The sequence below is a fragment of the Juglans microcarpa x Juglans regia genome, chromosome 8S (assembly GCF_004785595.1).
Source record: "Juglans microcarpa x Juglans regia isolate MS1-56 chromosome 8S, Jm3101_v1.0, whole genome shotgun sequence".
Classification (NCBI taxonomy): Eukaryota; Viridiplantae; Streptophyta; class Magnoliopsida; order Fagales; family Juglandaceae; genus Juglans; species Juglans microcarpa x Juglans regia.
Genome location: NC_054609.1, coordinates 4,481,341 through 4,491,570, shown reverse-complemented (window position 1 = coordinate 4,491,570; position 10,230 = coordinate 4,481,341). Strand labels below are relative to the sequence as shown.

At 35.6% G+C, this 10,230-nt stretch overlaps 2 long non-coding RNA genes across 2 annotated transcripts; both read right to left on the bottom strand.

The window, feature by feature from the left end:
• Positions 1-5,821: 5,821 nt before the first annotated feature.
• LOC121244994 lies at positions 5,822-9,415 on the bottom strand. Its single transcript, XR_005936518.1, has 2 exons — positions 9,243-9,415; positions 5,822-5,970 (listed from the first exon to the last, which is right to left on the bottom strand). It is a non-coding gene; the product is annotated as an uncharacterized LOC121244994 (long non-coding RNA).
• LOC121244993 lies at positions 8,384-8,734 on the bottom strand. Its single transcript, XR_005936517.1, has 2 exons — positions 8,625-8,734; positions 8,384-8,580 (listed from the first exon to the last, which is right to left on the bottom strand). It is a non-coding gene; the product is annotated as an uncharacterized LOC121244993 (long non-coding RNA).
• Positions 9,416-10,230: the final 815 nt, after the last annotated feature.

Sequence of the window (10,230 nt, the reverse complement as noted above, 5' to 3'; positions counted from 1 at the left end):
TTTTTTTTTTTTTTTTTTGTTCTGGTTTTGTGTTTTTCGGCACCTACTGTCTCTGGGTATTTTGGTACCTCTCAAATCACAACAAGGTATGTTTTAGTACTGGTTTGTTGATTTTTGGTAGTTCTATTTCTGGTCTGGGTTTCAGAATATTGAAGAAGAAGATGAAACAGGTTGGTTTTGGTTTGGATCGAAGGGAGTTCTTCGATGGCGATGGGTTTCGTGGGTTCCGAAGATTACTCTACTATTTGATAAAACAATAGAAATGGCTCTTGATACCAAATATGATGTAGGATAAAAGATAAGAAAGCAATAGAACAGAGAAAATAATGGCGGCAAAAAAGAAAAAAGCCAGAAAAGATAAAGAAGAAGAAGACAAAGAAAGGGGTTAGAAGAATGACGGTAGCACTCAATTGTTTAATCTCAAAAACTGCTCGTTAATATTTCATTACAAGCATTTAAATAGTAAAATAACACAAACCCTAAATAAACCTTAGAAAGTCTATGTGCTAAAACTCAAGACCATTAATACAAATCCAAATAAAATAAATAAAACATAAGTAAAATAACCAAAATAACAATAATAGGAGATGTCCTCATCAAGAGAACTTTACTTTCTCATTGATATCCTTACATGCTGTCTATCATATATTTACTGTAGAATAGACACATCATTCTTCCATATTGTAACACCCCGTATTTTAGTGTATTTTTACTGAAGAAATTATTTTTATGGATTCAAAATTTATTCTCTTATTTTAAAATTGGTTGGATTTTTAGTGAGTTTATTTTTATGATTTTAATTTGGTGAAAATTATTTTTATGTGATTTCTTAATATTTATTTATTGTTATGCATTTAAATTTCTTTTCATATTTAATTAATTACTGTGGGATTTAATTATTTCAATTTGACTTTACCATTACGTTTAAATTATTTTATTTAACTTATGGTTTTGAAATCGTTTCCGTTGGATCATTTTTGTGACCCAAGTTATGAGGATTGGACCTCATTTCTTTTCCCTCCATTTTTCTTTCCTCTCCTTTTCTTTTCGTTCTTTTCTTTTTTCCTCCTTATTTCCCCTTCTCCCACCCGCGAAGCCCAGCCCCTCCCTCTCTCTTCCCGTGCGGCCGTCGTTCACCTTCAACCCACCACCGTCGCGCAGCTGTGGCCTGCACCGCCCAGCCCAGCAGCTCCCCCACCGGCCGGCGACCACCCCCCATCAATTCCAGCCTCCCTTAAGCCGTTGTGAGCCTCTACGCACGGCTGGAAGCTGCTGCACTCTTTCCTCTGTTGCGCCGCCGTCGCACCACCATTGGCCACCATCTTCACACCACTTCATCCTCGACCTCTTAGCAACCTATTAGACCCAACCTCAGCTCCGATCCGCCACCGGTGAAGCTCCACCATCTACATTTCCGATTTGGGTAATTTGGTCTTCTACCGCCCATTGCGCCGCCACCCACGGCCAACCTTCACCATCACTAGCTTCACCGACCTCCCTAGGCCCTACCCTATCATTTTTGGGTCTTCGTTTGTCTCCGTTGAAAAGTGGGTATCTGTGACCCACGGCCACAGTGTATTTTACACTGTTCTGTAACTGTTTTTCCACTTCTTGCAGTTTCGTGATCCTTCGGAAATTGCTTTATAGCATTGTAAGTATTTCTCCAAAGAACTTTCGTAATTTAAATGTATTTTTGCACTAACCCATTTCACTGTATTTTTGGCATGCCAGACTGAGTCCGAGGAGTTCGGGGGTCGGATGGATTTGTGATTGGAGTTGTTTGGTTGGTTTGGTTTATTTGGTTTGGTTGTTGATGAGTTGTTTTGATTGGATTTGTTGGGACTGGTTATTGATGGACGTTGGATTGGTGTTGGTACATGTGCATTTCATTATTTCATGCATGATCATATTTGTAAAGAAAACTGGGTTTTCGTGTATTGCATTCATGTTCATGTGTTTATGAAAACTGGGTTTTCATGTGAGAATGGATTTTGGGTGCGTGTGTAACACGACCCCTAGCCGAGATGGGGTATTAACTCGGTGGAGCTCCTCTGGTTACTCGGGAGCGGAATATACTGAGTAACGTCCCCTGGATTGTCGCCGGGCGACAATGGGATCGGACGAGATGGTCTCGTGCCGACTCCGTGGTCCTTCTGCTGGCGGGGACTAGAGGATGTCTGGCCACGTACGCGTTGGGCGTGGAACTGGGCATCGCTCGTTGCGTAGTGTGGGTGCTTGGCCATGTAAGCGCTGGGCGCGGAACTGAGCACCGCTACGAAGCCAGGACGTGCGGATGGTCCATAGGAGAGGCCATGGTGCATATGGAATTAATGCATGGTGCATATAGAATTAATGCACTATTTTCTGGGAAAATAGTGCGAGTTGGATTTCTGGGTAAATCATTTTATAGGAAAATGTTTTACGGATATTTTGGGCCAAAATGGGATTTTGGCGTGTGTTGAAAAATTATCATTTTCGGAGAAAATGATGTCTTGTGGAAAAATACATATTTCATCATGTGCATGCATGTTAGTTGCATTTAATGCATTTTATATTACGTTGTTATTTGGGGTCATACTTACCTGCGATACCATTTTGTGGTAACGCATATTTTGATGCAGATGAGGAGGAGGAGGGCGAGCCTGAGGAGACGGCTCCGCCCGAGGAGTGATCTGGGATCACTCGTTTGTTTATTTGAAAACTATTGTAATATATTTTATGGATGACTGTATAACTGCTATTTAAATCTTTACTGATGTTTGATTGTAAATAAATTCTGGTACTTAGTTGACTATCCGCTGCGTTATTTTATTTGTACACTGTTGCATGTACACACACTGGCACTTCGTTGGGATGTGTGACCGTGTTGTCACCATCCTGGTGTCTCAATCCCTGTGTATTTATATAAGGGGGATTGGGGGCGCCACACATATTATATGTGATAATTATATTTCTTAATCTGTTTTGTGATATTATTTGCCTCTACAAAGGATTTATATATTTTAGTGGATTTACTTATGGTTCAAATAGCACTTGATTTTGTTTTTTTCTCTTTTGAAGGCCTGCTTGACTATAAATGATCTATTAGGTTTGAAGTAATGATATTACTCCAATACTCGCAAATACTTGGTGTTGCTGCATCCATTAGCAATCATTTCTGAATGTTTTATAGCTATAATTCATTAAGAAATCAAGGGAAAATGATTGAAAACTTGAAGAACCCGAGAGAGAAAAGAATTTGTTGCTGTCTGTTAAAGTTTTTGCTGGTGTCTATTTCAATTTTTTGTATTGCCTGTTTTGTTTTTTCTGTTGCCTGTTGTTTGTGTGATTTTGTGTGGCTTCTTTGACTTGCACCTTCCATGGGAGAGAAAAGAAGAAAATCATGAAGAGACCTGGAGGTTTGGACTGTCGTTGGACTGGAAAAGAAGTGAAAGGAAATTAAGTTCTAACCAAAGTTTTGAATACCGTGCCATATCGGCCGGTTCGACCGGTATTTACTGTGACGAAACAGTAACTAGCATGGGGGAGATAGGTCTTTCGTACCGGGTCAAATACTGGCAATTTCGGTGCGTTTCGGTCAATACAGGCCGGTTTTCAAAATACTGACCACTTTTCGGTGTACCGACTGGTTTTCAATGTACCGGCTGAAATTTTGTATTTTTATATTTTCAGTGTATTTTCATAATTTTCACTCCAATTCTCACATTTAAAGACTATTTTCTTAACTTTTTTTTAATCCATTTTCTCGAGAACTAAGAATCAAATCCCTACTCCCATTTTCGTGATAAAGATGAGTAATTATTTTTTTTAATAGTTGGATTGAGAACTTATAAGTATTATTAAGTTTTATAAATATGTGTTTTAACTTTTTAAGACTTGCATTGATGTTATTTTGAAATATAATTTATACATATATAATTAATTTATCTATATATAGACTATCTCGAAACGATACTGGTATCGAAATATTTCGTTTCAATACCTTAACCGAAACGGTCACTAAAACGGTATTCAAAACTTTGGTTCTAATGAGATAAAAGACATGTTGCTTTTGTAGCCTTTTAAAGGAAAAAATGGTTACTTATAGGAGAAAGGAAATTGAGTTTATAATTTTAATTGTTGAAAGTTTATGTGGTTTATTCACTGCAGGAAGAACATTGTCTTTTTTTCCCTTTGGGATTAATGAACTTGGTACGTGTACTATTAATCATGTATTTAGCATATAATTCTTACAGGGTGGGGGAGTTAAGCTCAAGGAAAATTCCATCCTATCACCAAGATTGATGAGCACAAGTGAACTTGAGTAATATGCATAATCTTTTCTTTTTTAATTCGTCTTTTCGAAATCTGAGGTTCTCTTACATATATGATTGTATTTAAACTTTGTAGGGAGTTTCGGCCTCTTATTAAATTCAAACGTGATCGTGAGACTGACACTGTTTTCAAAGTTCTTGATGGTCTGATGTTCAAGGGTGGATATTTGTTCAAGAAAATGCCAACATATTCTTTAAGTTGTTGGGGAGTTAAGCCATCAGAAGAGAAGCACCTGAAGTTTAAACCTTCTATAAATACTAAATCTGATAATTTGGAGTGGCTTTCACAACTTTATGGTGAACAAAAGAAAAAGTTGATAATAAGAAGTGATAAATGGGGTGGGAAAAAAGAGGGTTCCTCAGGATTTGGTGATGTGAACAGCTTTGAGCTGTATGATCTTGTTAGTTTTGGTTTTCAATTTGAGCAATTTCCATAGATGTTTATTGATATTATGTTCTATGCTACTGTACATTGAGCTGTTTACTAATGATTACTCTTACATACTCTTTCAATTTTCTTGTTGATTGTGAACTAACACTGAATTACAAAGATTTTGTGCCACATTCAATGAGTCACAATTTGTTTGATGTTTGGACACATTATTTTCACAATTTTTTTCTTTCTAACTAGGTAAATGTGCCTTGCATGTTAAATCATTGCTAGTATATATAATATGAGGAAGAAAGGAAAACTTTAAACTTATTCTCTTTGAGAGAGAGTGATACATATTGACTACCTTTTCTTCTCTTTTCTTTCCAATGATCAGATAAAAGTACTGATCAGAAAGATTTGAAAGAATAATCTCACTTCGAGGGTGAGGACCTCTAGGAAGAAGAAGAAGAAATTGAACTTTTGATTCAAATTTTACTACCTTACAAGTGCGTACTCCATGCTACAAATACTAACCCCCCTCTGGGCTTCTACTAACTAATGGGCCAGAGGTCAACATAACCAGACAATGAAATGAGACAGTTCAAACAACTCCATTAAGTAGTAAAGGAGCCTTGGCCTGACTTGAGAATAACATTCAAATAAAAGAAATGGCCATAGGCCCACACACAACTAAAGGACGGAGGCCCACACACAACTAGGGGACTGTGGCCAACCACTAAACCTTTATTGCTTAAACCCAAGCCCACAACGCATTGGTCCACTACTGTGACAGACTAAATAACTGATCCGGTCATGTTCTTGTCGCATGCACAGCTATATAAATCGGTCTTCAGGTCCAGGACGCCCTAAATCAACGGTCTTGAAGTGCAGTACGCACATCCTAAAAAGCATGGCTACAAGTGGAATAAGAATTGTAAGGATGACGAGTTCTCGGTTTAAACAAGCAGCACCGTGAAGGTTTGAGGTAGTTGAAATACCGTATGCAACGGTAAATGAGACTAAGCCAATCAATACCTCTGGGAAAAAGGGGAATGGGAAAAAAAGAAACAGAATGACATAGATGGACGTAGCAAATGCTAGCGTATTAAAGAAATAGAAAACTCTGCAATTATGTGGGTAAGAACCCAAAATTGCGGTGCCCGCTTCATGATTTACCTCATGGTCTTTCGTGGTGTCTTGCCAAACCCCACCGGGAGGGTGTAGTCCAACTTGGAAGGTAGCGGCACCAATCAGGGCCATCACCACTAAAAGTGCACTTCGTACCTCACTGGCGTTCTCTCGTCCTGACTTAAATCTAAAGTTCGAAACCAAATTCGGTCCGGACATTGAATCAGGCTGGATAGGCGGCACGATGGGCGGGGCATCCATTTCAGGCGAGGAAACAGCTGGTTGGTTGGGTTGGGTAGACATCTCTATACTAGGCATGTAGCAAATAGCAAGCTAAGGCGCGATACCAAGGTAAAGCTTTAAATAGAGACCTAGCCTAGTACCTACCTTTGGTGTGGCGTAATTGGTTACATTGGTGGCTGCAAAAAGTTGATTACGAGTTTTTATTCATTATCTTCACACATAATATATCACATATATTTTTTATTTTTTTAAACTAATTAAATTATTCTTTCTATCATCTATATAGCACGCATTTGATAAGAAAAAAATAAATAGTAAATAAGAAAAATATAATATGTAATGTGTGAAAATGATAAATAAAATTTTTAACCCAACATATATATTATTATTCATTATTCAAGCAAAAATATTTATTATATCCTGGATGTTAAAGTCTTTAGAATATATTAAGAGAAATGATATTTGTAATCTTGAAATACGAAACGCTGCACGATTCTTTTAAAAAAATAAGTAAATATATAATTTTTATAAAAAAAAAAGATATTTTTTTAATAATAAATTCTATTCTTTTACAATATATATATACACACACAACGCTGAGCACTCATCCGTAACATTACTCTTTAATTAATATTTGGTTCTCACGTCATCTTCCTGATCATTGTCAAAATCCATTAAGCACCTTGCAGGATATGGTGCCTTCTGATCATATTTTCAAAATACCTATATCTACAGCTAGCTGTGGCAACCTCCGGATGACTTGTCTCTATGCATGTCTTCCAAGTTCCAAGCCAACACTTTCTATGATGAGAAACTCATGGGAAGAGTTCGGTGCATACGGGTCACACACTTATTGCGTGATTTCTACATCTTAGAACCTCACGAAGTATCAAAGATTACATACTTAGAAATACACATACGTATGTAGAAATGTTATAGTTACAAAAAAATTTTATAAAAATAAATTCACAAATTAATTTAATGACTTCATATAATATTAATGATAGTTTTAGAATTTAACGTACCACATCAAATCATATAAATTTGTGAATAATTTATTTTATGAAATTTTTTATAGTTAAAACATTTTTCATATATATATATATATATATATATATGTGACAAATCCTAGGTCCTTAATTAATATTTCGTTGGTTCATTTTTCAATTTAGTAGACGCGAGGTTTTTGACCAATTCAAAGATCAAGGTAAATATTAAAAGAGTAAAGCTACTCTCACCGCTCCCGGTCTCGCTACATTTTTTTTTTTAATTTTTTTAATATTTTTTTTATTTAATAATTAAGTTAGTGTTTTTTAATAATATTATAATTTTTTTATTTTTTAAAAAAATATTTTATAATGTTAAAAATATATATATATAAAAAATAAAATAAAAAAACATAACATTTTACACTAACGGTGGCTCCAAGCGGGAATTGAGAGCTGGAGCTGTAGAACCACTCATATAAATATATATATATATATATATATATATATATATATATATATATATAATATATGAAAAGTACTCCTAGGTTTTTAATTGATTTTTGGGTCACGCTATGCCGTCCAGCCAGCTCAAATGCCGCCCAGCCAGCTCAAAGTTATCGCTTCTTTATTTTTGAAGTTTTTTATTTTTATCATTTTTTTTAATATTTTTTAATATATTTAAATATTTTAAAAAAATAAAAAAATATATCAATAATTTAAAATTATAATTATTAAATAGAATAAAAAAAAAATTAACAAGTGATCAAATGAGACGATTCAAATGAGACGGCAGAGTAGTTTTTTTCTGAACTTTTGGTTGGTTCATTTTTAAATTTACTAGACGCGAGGTCTTCGATCAATTCAAAGCACAAACTAACAACCCTATTAATTATGTATTGTACAAGACGATGTGATGTCTGACAATTTGGCACCCTACATCGAAACATGACTAATTTAATGTAAGAATTTTGTTATTTATTATTCTCATATAGTCGTCATATTTATTTTTATTTATTTTAAAAATCATTAAAATTTATTTTTCTATTCTATCATATCATTTAAAATATATTATTAAAACTTATTTTTTCTATTTCACATACTGATTCTTATAAAAAGTCATACATAAACTTATCTATTTTTTTTATATCATTTAAATATTCTTTTTTTAATATTTTTTATTTATTTAAAATATTTATTCTAACTACCAATAAATTTGCAAAAGAGTGAGAAAATAATTAAAAATATTTTAGAGCTATGAGCAGTTATCTCTACATCTAAAAGATTATTGTAGTAAAATGTAAAATAAAGATAAAACTACAAAATCTATTTGAATAGTCTTTTGATAAACTTTCTTTATATTTTACAGAAAAATATATTTTACATGAGCTATTGTGGATGCTCTTACAAGTGCATACTCCACACAATACAAATACTGACCCCCCTCTGGGCTTCTACTAACTAATGGGCTACAGGTCAACTTAACCAGACAAAGAAATGATACAGTTCAAACAACTCTATTAAATAGTAAAGGAGCCTCGGCCTGACTTGAGAATAACATTCAAATAAATGAAATGGGACTGAGGCCCACACACAACTAGGGGACTGAGGCCGACGACTAAACCTTTATTGCTTAAACCCAAGCCCACAATGCATTGGTCCACTACTGTGATGTCCTGAACTAGGGCAGACTATTACTAACCGATCCGGTCGTGTTCTTGTCGCATGCACAGCTCTATAGATTGGTCTTGAAGTACAACAGTACGCGCTCTATTGGCCACGTTTTCTTTAAACGTACGGTACCCCCTAATGAACATGATTACAAATGGAAGCAAATATGCAACGGCGACAAGTGATTCGTTTAAACAAGCAGCACTGCGAAGGTTTAAGGGGAGAGCTGAAATAGCGTCTGAAACGGAAAATGAGAGCATGCTAATATATACCTCTACGAAAAAAGGCAATCGGAATACAAGATACAGAATGGCGTAGATGGGCGTAGCAAATGCTAGCGTATTAAAGAAATAGAAAAGACTGCATTTTTGGGGGTAAGAACCCAAAATTGCGGTGCCCGCTTTATGATTTACCCCATGGTCTTTCTTGGTGTCTTGCCAAACCCCACCGGGAGGGTTGAGTCCAGCTTGGAAGGTAGCGGCAGCAATCAGTGCCATCACCACTAAAAGTGCACTTCGTAGTTCGTACCTCACTGGCGGTATCTCCTCGCTTAAATAGGAAGTCTAAAACCCGATTCGTTCTGGACTTTTGAAGCGAGGAAACAGCTGGTTGGTTGAGTTGGGTAGACATCTCATGTAGTACTAGGCATGTAGAAAATAGCAAGTTAAGGCGCGATACCAAGGTAAAGCTTTAAATAGAGACCTAGCTATTAGGAGAAATGATATTTGTAGTTTTGAAGTGCGTAAATATTACACAATCACTTTTAAAAAAATATGTAAATATATAATTTATTACATGAAAAAAAAACTATTTCCGTAACATTACTCTTTAATTAATATTTGGTTCTCGCGTCATCTTGCTGATTACTGTCAAAATCCATTGCGCACCTTGTTGCATGGCTATGGTGCCTTCTTATCATATTCTCAAAATACCTATATCTACAGCTAGCTGTGGCAACCTCCGGAGGAGTACCTGTCTCTATGCATTTCTTCCAAGCCAACACTTTCTATGATGAGAAACTCATGGGAAGAGTTCGGTGCACAGAGTACATCAAGAGACCTAGTGCTATACAGAAAGTAAATAAGGAAATGAACACCAAAAATAAAAACAGATATGCTATTTACACCAGTGCGAGAATCATGCACTGCTATGGTAAGATTACAAAAACCATTAATTTGGTGGTTGAAAGTTCCTGATTATATTGAGACCTAGCTTGTTTTCTTGGTTAGAGAGTTAAGCTAGGGCTCAAAACAAATCATACGCCCTGTAGTACTACTGCTACTAAATTGCATGTAGTTTCAAGCTGTGTATATATATGTTTCCCTTTAATTAGTAGCTAGCTAGAGAAATATTTGATCTGTTATGAGAAAATGAAAGGAAATTATTGAAGAAAAATGTTGCAAACCAGAAGATCAGTACTTTTGAACTTCAGAGGAAGTGAAGATCATATGCCCGAGTTCTTAATTATTCTGCATGTTTCTCCATTATGATCTTCATCGGTTGCACTTTGCATCAA